This window comes from Crocuta crocuta, unplaced genomic scaffold, assembly GCF_008692635.1.
Source record: "Crocuta crocuta isolate KB4526 unplaced genomic scaffold, BGI_CrCroc_1.0 scaffold10, whole genome shotgun sequence".
In the NCBI taxonomy this organism is placed as follows: domain Eukaryota; kingdom Metazoa; phylum Chordata; class Mammalia; order Carnivora; family Hyaenidae; genus Crocuta; species Crocuta crocuta.
Window position 1 is genome coordinate 6,971,119 of NW_027527551.1, and position 10,405 is coordinate 6,981,523.

The window sequence follows — 10,405 nt, forward strand, 5'->3', positions numbered from 1 at the left end:
GTGGGCAAAGGGGGGGGGAGCCGGTGGGGGGGGGAAGAAGGCGGGGTGGCCACCTGGAGGAAAGGAGCCGACTTTAGCTGAGTTCTGAGAAGGCTGTGGCTCAGGAATTCGCCAGTGTCCATATCTGACCCAGAAGATGCCACTCAACCTCGGATGCCAAAGCACCTTTCTACAAAGTGAAGGGGAATGTTATGAGAATCCATTCTTAAGAATTTAAGACACTCTTGTCACTTTCTGTTACTAATATCGGCTTAGGGTAAGTTTACCAAAAAATAACGTCCAAGAGTCCTTATCTTCCATTGAATTTCCAATCAACATTTTCCCTCAACTAATGTACATCCTGAATACCGCATCTGTCTAAGCTAAGAAGAATTTCCTTTTGGGAGGTGAAAGCCTGCAGCTCCTCCTGTTCAGAGGAAAGTGCTAGTGACGGTAATGCAGGGTGACACTAAATAAACAGTTAGGGTGGACTGGAAAGATGGAGTTAATTATCCAGTGAGCTGTGTTTCAGCCCAGACCATCAGGGGCTGATTTGTTTTGGCTCATAGTCCGAGGAAGGAGACAAACCACTCACTTCTCTACATCTCTTAGGGATCCTGATAGCTGGTGTCTCAAACAAAACAAAAACCAAAAACCACTACTCAGGTATCACTATTTCAATTAAAATTTGGTTTATTACTTCTCTGCAGACTCTGCAGAAAATGTCCACTCCATTACCACCTAGCCCTGGAGAGAAGACCCAAAGTGACCCAAAATTGCACTCCCTAAATCATTTTTTAAGAGGCCCGTTGGTAAGGAAAATGGACATCTAGCACCCCCTCCCCATCTCTTCGCTTAAATTCTCACAATTTCTTTAAACTACATTTCTATAAAAACTAAGATGTTGGCCTAGATTTCACGATGGTNAATTTTAGATGCAATTAGATTTATTGTTTGCGTGATTCACTGACTATCCGGTTTCTTCAGGTAAGCCTGCACTTATATATAAATCCTAGTAACTTAAAACTTCTCCCTCCCTCCTTTACTCTTCTCTCCCTCCCCTCAGCACCGNGTCTCTAATCAATCCTAATGCGATGGCAATTGGAGTCCCTGATGACTGCGGCTCGGGTTTCTTGTAATGGCTCTACCACATTTTCCTGGACCTCCTCCTTTAACCTGAGATGCCAGGGGGACGAGTCCCTTCTCGGCTGCTGATTACTTCAAGATGTGGGGGCTGGTTTGAGCAGAACGAGAAAGAGACACGCGCACAGCGTGGCTACCACTGTGGGCTGAGCCGCTGGGGCGAGCAAGGCGTCTGCACAACAGGCACCCGCACCCGAACGCCTTTTGCTACTCTTTCTCTCTTTTTTTTTTTTCCTCCCCATTTTCCAGGCCCAAACTTACCCTGGCGGGCAGAGAGGAAGATTCTTAAAACGTTTTCTTTTTTCCTTTTCCTTGTGCGGAGATGCTTCGTGGTCTCTGGGCCTCTACAGTTCTCACGGTTTCCCAAAATGCAGCGTCTGTCTGGTTCCCAGACCAGGCCTGACCCTCGCTCAGAAGAGAATGCCTCTCCCCACTCCTCAGAGCCGACTCTCTTTCCTGCTGGTTATTTTCTCCCAGTGCAATTCCCTCCTCCCCAGTTTTAGTGTACTTAGCCCTAAGAAGAACAGGAGTCTTCCCCATCTTTCTCGCTGACCCTCGACGTCTCTTTCCTTCCTCACTCCAGTAGTGCTTGAAACTCTCAACCCGCTCGTGACCCAAAGCCGAGGCCCGGTCCTGCCAGGAAGGTTCATCGCTCACAACCTTTAACCTCTAGAGACAAAGGCCCAATACTTCTTTCTGGCTGGTTCCATTGGGAGAGAACCTCCTTCTCCCCCTTCGATATCTCGCTCGCTTCCCCGACCCTGGTCCAGACCTCGCAACTAGGAGATCAGCACGTTCGCCGCATTTGTATTCTTCCATTTCTCAGCCTAAAGCCATTTAGCCGTAACCCGAGCCCAGGATAATTGCCACGTTTCTGCCGCGATACTTCTAAAAACAAGATAATGCTTCTGAATTGCGGAAGAAAGTGCTGTGGACAAATTGGGCGCTGAGCTGCCGAGATGGATCGCTTTGTTAGGGGCAGCCGGTGGTTTGTGACTCAATTAGTGCATTTCTGGGAGCTGCTTGCGCTCTGGAGCCAGGTCAGCTCGAGGCGAAGTACCCCAGTCTCTCCCCGGCGCAAGGAGAGTGCGGGTGTGCGTGTGTGTGTGTGTGTGTGTGTGTGTGTGTGTGTGAAAGTACTTCATGCCAGTACCGGGGTCGGTGCAAATTCACGCAATAGGAAATGTTTTTGCATTCCCGCACGAATACATTGTTTGGGTTCTAAAGGATCTAGATTTTTACGGACAGAAGCTTGACTGCCTCTGCTTCCGAATGGGCCGCGGCGTTTGTCTGAAGCACTAGTGCCCTGAGCTGTGCAGAAAGAAATACTGGGTGGAGGGTGCTGGGAAGGTGCCCACTCACCCATGCCCCTTCCGCGCATCTCGCCCACCCGCCTAGACCCGAATTCTGCAACAATGTTTCCAACACCCGGGCTGCAGCCCTTCTACAAACCCTGCAGGGTGAGGCTTTCAGGCAGCCCGCAGACCGCGGGGGATGCGTTTAGGACTTGGAACAAGGCTCTAAGAGCTCTCCTTGCCTCTACTCAAGTTCCCCTGGCACCCTCCCATCACCCCGCTTGCAGGCCCACGTCCACCTTTGGCTGGCCCATCTTGGGGTCCTGGATACGCGGCTCGGCCAGGTGCGCGCGCGCGGGCGCGGAGGAGAGCTCGCAGCCCCGCCCGCTGGCGGGCAGTGCCTAGCCCGGGGAGCCGGGAGCCCCTCCCGGGGGCCAAGCCGGAGCACTCGGGCGCCGCGTCTACGCCGGGGACAGCTCCGCCCAGTCCTGCAACCAGAGGTCGCGTGTTCCCGCCGGGCCATCCCCAGGCCTGGACGTGAGCAGGCCTCGGACCCCGCAGCTGTCTTGGGTCGTTCCCCGCGGAGGTTACTGGGACCGGAGGCGTAAGGGCGTGACGAAGGAGGGGACAGGGCTGAGGAGCGCAGGGGCACGAAGCAGGCGCGGGGCGGTCAGCGGCGCAGGGAGGGGGTGCAGGCCGGCGGCGGGCGCGGCCGCAGGAGAGAGAGGGCGCTGTCTTCCTGGCAAACGATCACCGGGCTGGCAGGCAGGAACCGAAACAAAAAAGAAAAGAAAACCTGCCCGGCTAAGTCGCCTGAGTGAGGGGCGCGCGGCGGGGAGGGGCTAGGGTGGCAGAGCCCATATTCTCGGCCCACCACCCGGGAACCGCCTGGTCTCCCGGTGCCCTGCCCGCGCCCAGTAGCCCCCAGCGGGACACGCAGGAAAGGGAGCTTTCTGGAGTTCCTCAAGCTTGCCCCACAGTTGCCTCCTTCAGAGCCATCCTTCCTCGGAAAACTGGAGGTGTTGGGTAGCGTCGGTCGCGCTTCACTGACGATCGAAGGACCCCAGTTTCTTAGAGGCGAGCAGCGAGGGGAGCGAATCCAGATCCCCTTTCTCCGAGCGGGACTGGCTTTTTCGGGGTCGTGAGTTCTATGGAAGGAAACCGGGAAGCCCACCAGTCTTCATTTCGACGCGCCGCCGCAGCAAGTGGCCTCACGTGGTTTGGCCGCGCCTGGACCAGGAACGACGAAGAGAAGACCCTCTTATTTACTCTCACCAGCTAGCCGGGGCACACACGTTCAGGGCCAGAGGGTCCCGAAGAAGACAACTGCTATCAACTATTCCCCACCCAAACCCACAAATCTAAAACCGGAGTTTCTGTTAATTCGAGGGAAACTGCTCTCCCTCCATTCCAAAAGTACATTCTCTCTGTCATCTACAAAGCATAATGTGTTCTCGTCTTTCCATGCTCATGATAAACCAGGCAAAGCAAACCAAAAGGATCCCAAACTGCCTCATCTTCTGTCTTGAAAGGTCTCTCTGTATTAACAGGCCCTCCTGGTTTTTACATAGATACCCAGAAACCAGCGTCTCCTTACACCTCTGCCACCAGAGATTCTCAAGCTTCAGTCTCCTTGTGAATTTCCTGGGGAGTAGCGACTCTTCCTTTCCATAGCCCTTCCGGCAGAATTTAGGTGGCTCTGTAGTTCCGTCTTGGGCAAGAGAGCAATTTCCTAGGAGTGACTGGGTGGGCTGCAACCCGCCTGCCTCTTCACATTGAGAAACGCTTCTCTTGTGGGAACGTCTGTTTCTATTCATCCGATTTTCTAATTTCTTTGATCAGCTTAAATATTTTCTTGGCAAACGGAAATTGACCATGCCATGAATATGATAACAACCTGCTTGGAAAAAAGCTATGCTGTTTCCAAGCAGCAGAAGAAAAGGGTGGGGGTTTGGGGGGTGGGGAGGAGCTGGCTGTTAGGAATGCCTGTAACAGATTTCTGCACAGAACATCTTTGCAGAGTCTGAAGCAGCTTTGTGAAGTTGTCTTGTCCTCCAATATAGTTTCTTCCCTTTCTCTAGTCCCCTCAGATAAACACACACCCGGTTCCCTAAAAGTCTTTGATACACTTTATAAAAAAATAGAACTTCAATAGATGCCTCTGGAGAGTTTCCTTTTAAAACATAGATGAAAGGCAAGGTTAATACAATGTTCTCTTAATCCCTTTGCCTTCTGAGTCAAAATAAATATTTTCTTCTGCATATGATTGTACATCCTGCCATTTGGCTGTGGCTATAAGCAAATCGACGGGTAATAAAAGTGTTTTTGTGACTGTGTATTAAATGCAGTTCTCTTGAAATCAAGGGGATGGTGAGGGAAAGAGAGGGAGGAGTCATACTTCACAGGCAAGAGTTGGTGGGTTTCTGAAAAAGCTGCAAGAAAAGGACCTTTCACCTCTCATTAGTGATGGCATCAGTGCTCGGGCAGAGTGGAGCTGAGGTCATGTTACATATGGCACACAGTCTGCTCTGCACTTGAAACGTCAGCTTTGAAATTTTAGAGAGGGGAAAGGTCATCTTTAATAAGCTAAAGTCTGGGGCTCCCATTGCCCTCCTCACAAACTGGGTGGGTGTCCATATGCTTCAAACCTTCTGCACAAGTTTTTTTTTTTTTAATTTGTAGTTTTGAGCTGATTTTTTTTCACATCTTCATTTAAGTCATAATGTTTTCAGCTGTTAATACTCCAAAAGGCTTGTCATTTTTATAGCAACTCTGTCATCTTCCCTTTTCTTTTTATGCAATCATAAAGCCGTCTGTTCTGAGTGATTGCTTTTAGAACTCAACTTCCCAGGAGAAATGAAGTGTATCTGTCCATCTGCATACATAGATCCAGACATGTGTGCTATAGGGTTACTCTTCTGAGTGGGTAATTTAGACTTCACTCTTGTACACTACATAATTTACTGAACCTTCAAAACATTAAAACTTCCATATTATGTAAAAGCTCTAGTTTCTGAAAACTTCCTGGGTACTACTAAAATTTTTCATGCCAGTTACTGACATTTCACATTTTATTTTTACCATGTGGGGGAAACTCTCAAATCAGAATGTATTGTTTCTTCTATAAGGCTTAAAGTGAAGGCTGACTGACAGATGCTATAATGGTAGATACAACACTGGTGGGGGGAAGTGCTAATATCTTATACTTCCTCGTTCAGAAAATATTAGGAACATTTGTGAATGTTTAATCCTCAAATTTGTTCAAGAAGTGAAGTCAACCAAGCCCAAGCCACTGAACTATACCCAGATCTCATTGTGCCACTGTCAAGGTGGATATAAATATTTTTCTTTCATGTTACTCTGCAAAGAACTTCTCAATAGTGACTAGGTTCCAGAGAAAAAGTTTCTGGAAGTCCAGGAAGGTTGCTTCACCATACCATTACGTCATTTCTCACTTACTTTTCTTTATATCTGTCGATCTATTTAGTCTGTCTATCATATTTTCCAGATTTTGGTTGGATTTTTTTTTCAGTATTTTTTCTTCTTTTACATAAAATGTATGTATTTTACCCTTATAAAATAAACTTTTAAAAATGTTTATTTATTTTTGAAAGCGAGAGAGAGAGAATGAGAGAGAGCAGGAGAAGGGCTGAGAGAGGGAGGGAGAGAATCCCAAGCAGGCTCCATGCTGTCAGCACAGAGCCCGCTGCAGGGCTCCATCTCACCAACTGTGAGATCATGTCCTGAGCTGAAATCGAGAGTCCTATGCTTAACTGACTGAGCCACACAGGTGTCCCAACATAAACTTTAAAAAAAATGTTTATTTATTTTTGAGAAAGACAGCGTGAGCGGGGAGGGGAAGAGAGAGAGGGAGACAGAGGATCTAGATCTGAAGCAGACTCCATGCTGAATGCAAAGAGCCTGATTTGGGGCTCAAACTCATGAACCATGAAATCAAGACCTGAGCTGAAGTTGGACCCTCAACCAACTGAGCCAGGCAGGCACCCCTTATCCTTATAAAATAAACTTTAAAATATAAGACAACTATGTATAACAATAATTTCAAATAGTAGACTTGATTTTTAGAAATTTCTTCTCCCATTCTGCAAATTGAAACACATTAGAGCAATCTACAAACATCCTCTTGAGCCAAATAAGGTTTCCTCATTAGTAAAGAATTTAACTATTGTGATACACAGATAGCTATTAGTTTTGCTTTGTTTCTAGTTAGGTTCTCCAAAATCCTTAATTTTGGATAAGCAAAGATGTAAAAGAACAATGTACAAACTAGCAACTGAAAGTATAGATGGGTAGAATGATTTCACAACCAAGAATGACATCAGGTAAATAATTTATTTCTGATCACTTTCATACATTAGGGTTTACTGCTAATAAGCTAGAGGACGTTGTGATACTTCAGCTAACCTAAAGCACTTGAGGCTTTGATGGCCCAAATGATTTATTAGGTTCAATCAATCGAGTCAATAAAAAGTCAAGAGGAAGATGCAAACACTATAGTCTTAGGGAATGCATGCATGTCTGGGAGGGAGGTAAGGGATGTAATGCTGTTTTTTCTGTTTGTTTGGATTTTTCTTTCTTTCTTTTTTTTTTTCTTTTCTTTTCTTTTTTTTTTTTTAACATTTTAAAGCTCCTAAAAATACTCCAGAAAAATTTAAGAGCTGATTGTATTACTCAGTAAGCTTGAAAAACAAGAAGTGAAATATTTCAGGAGGCAGATTCATCACTGACAAGTCAATAACTCATTCAAGGCCTATAAAAGGAATACTAATAATTTACACTTTTTATAGGATCCCTCACCCAAGAAACTTTAACATTTTACAAGCCTGGTCTCATTCATGTTCACCGAGCTTTGGGAGATATTAGCCTTATTGCAAAGGGTAATTATCTCTATTAAAAAATATGACAGAGGGGCACCTGGGTGGCTTAGTCGGTTAAGCGTCCGACTTTCGCTTAGGTCATGATCTCGCGGTTCGTGGGTTCGGGCCCCGAGTCGGGCTCTGTGCTGACTGCCAGCTCAGAGCCTGGAGCCTGCTTCAGTCTGTGACTCCCTCTCTCTCTGACCCTCCCCTGCTCACGCTGTCTCTCTCTCTCCTAGAAATAAACAAAACATTTTAAAAAAATATGACAGAGAGACTGTATAATTTGCCCATGAATTATAATTCAGAGGCAGAATGAAGATAAGAGCTATGAATCTCAGTTCCTTGCCAATTTATTTTTAAAAAGGAATTTTCCATAAAGAGAGCAATGATTAAAGTGATTTGGATTTAGTGAGTCCTTGTAAAATACTATTCTCCTTAAGACAGACTCTAAAATTCAGATTTAAGATTTGTGAGAAATTTCATAAATATCTTTAAATTGTCAAGCAAAAGACACTGTAACATGAAGTGGCATCAGTCCAGGTAGGTCTGGTAGTTTTTTCATCCTGTCTGGAAGTAAGCAGTAGTGTTAGTTGATACAAATATCATGTGGGAGGAGACATACAGATTATAGAACCACGAGCTAATTACTACAGCTTAACTGTCCCACAGAGGAACTATTAAGTGTTCATAAACAGGGTTACAATGGAATACGTATTCTATGACAAGATTGGCCTGTATTTTCAATGCTTACAGTTCTTTCTTTGGCTTTTTTTGGAGAATACTAGACATTTCAAGAAATTAAGGATTTAGTTAATTTTAAGGGCAGTCCTTCACAAATTTAGTGGGTGAGCAAATGACCTGAGGCACTTGTAAACATTCAGCTGACTAGACCCTACTCCTAGTTTCTGATTCTTTAGGGTTTTTTTTTTTATTAAGTATTTTTAAGTTTATTTCTTTACTTTGAGAGATAGGGTGGGGTGGAAAGTGGGGGAGGGGGGCAATGCAGGGGCTCCATGGATCATCACATCATGACCTGAGCTGAAAATAAAAAATCAAGAGTTGACACTTAACCAACTGAGCCCCACGGATACCCTTGATTCCTTAGCTTTAACGTGGGACCCTGGAATCTACATTTTAATAAGCACCTTGGATTATTTTAATGCAACTGATTAATGGACTCTTCTTTGAGGATAAACATTCTCTATGCCTGAGGTAGGATCATAAAAAAAAAAAAGAAAGAAAGGAAGGTTTTATCAGCAGGAATAAATTTTAAACTCCAAATTTTGACCTAAGCAGAATTTACTCTTCTCTGTATAATTTCAAAAGAGGACTTTTAGATTAGGTTTTACTGGTGGGGAGGATCTTTGGATTTCTGAAGAATTTTGTAGGAATTAAAATGTTTCTAGCTAGTAATTAGATAGAAATTGTCCTCTTTAGGAGATGTTTCTGCTGAATGTGTTAGCCGGCAAAAGACACCCAGCCCAGGAGAATGAGATAGGAGGGGAAAATCTTTGAAGCAAATCTAAGCACCAGTCACAAAAATAGAGCCAATCTCACTGGCCAAAGAACAGTGAATAGGACCGAAAACAAGGAGCCGCTATTGCCTCCTGAATGCCACCTGGAAAACTGAAAGGTTTTTAAAACATTTCTTTCTCAGTGTGCATGGCCCCTTTAGAATAGTGTAACCCAGTTGGGCCCCAGCCCCTTAAGATCTGCAAGAAATGAAGACACTCTGGAGACTGGCCACAATATGATGAAAGGAATGGAAAATAAAATTTAGGAGGAAATTAAAAGTGGCTGTTTACACTGCAAATAGTGGTCATTTGTTAGTTATAAAGGTATAGAGGGTGGTGGTGCCTGGGTCGCTCAGTCATGACCTGCGGCTTAGGTCATGATATCCAGGTTCGTGATTCGAACCCTGTATCAGGCTTGCTGCTGTCAGCACAGAGCTGGCTTCGGATCCTCTGTCTCCCCACTCTTTCTGTCCCCCTCCACTCTCTCTACCTCTCCCCCATACTCTTTCTCTCAAAAATAAATGAACATTTTTTTAAAGGTGTAGGGGGTGCCTGGGTGGCTCAGTTGGTTAAACGTCAGATTCTTGGTTTCAGCTCAGGTCATCATCTCACAGTCTATGAGTTTGAGCCCAGCATCGGGCTCCTTGCTCACAGTGTTGAGCCTGCTTGGGATTCTTGGGGCTCCTGGGTGGTTCATTTGGTTAAGTGTCAAACTTCAGCTCAAGTCATGATCTCACGGTTGGGGAGTTTGAGTGCCACGTTGGGTTCTGTGCTGACAGTTCAGAGCCTGAAGCCTGTTTCAGATTCTGTATTTCCGTCTCACTCTGTCCCTTCCCTGCTTGAGTTCTGTCTCTGTGTCTCTCAAAAATAAACAAACATTTTTTAAAAATTTAAAAATTATAGAAGGGTTTTGTAGTAAAGAACACAACTACAAGGGCTCCTGGCTGTCTCTGTTGGTAGAGCATGTGACTCTTGATCACGGGGTTGTAGGTTTGAGTCTCACATTGGGTGTAGAGATTACTTAAAAAAATATCTTGAGATGCCTGTGTGGTTCAGTCAGTTAAGCATCTGACTCTTGATTTCAGATCAGGTCATAATCTCATAGTTTGTAAGATCGAGACCCATGTCTGGCTATGTGCTGAAAGCACAGAGCCTGCTTGGGAGTCTCCCCCCGCCCCCATCCCATCTCCAATTGTCACGCTGTCTCTCAAAAATAAATAAACATTTTAAAAAATATAAATGAATAATTAACACAACCACATAAATGACAGCATTTTGCTTATAAGAGGGAGATTAAATATTGGGAAAGGTTAACCATAATAATTTATTATTTTTCCTCCTTTAAAGATCATTTGATGAGATCATGGAAACATAGGCACCAGACTGCCATTGAAAGAGACCAAGAGATCACTATTTGAACCTGACACTCTAAGTAGAATCTCTCAAAAAACATTTTTGATGGGACAACCCCAGCTCTCCAGTATCAGAGAACTCACTACCTCATATCTATTTTGCGTGTTTCAAGACTCACCAAAACAAGAAAGATATGAATGGTGGTAACAAAGTCATGTGGAATGCACGGTCCTGTACAAAG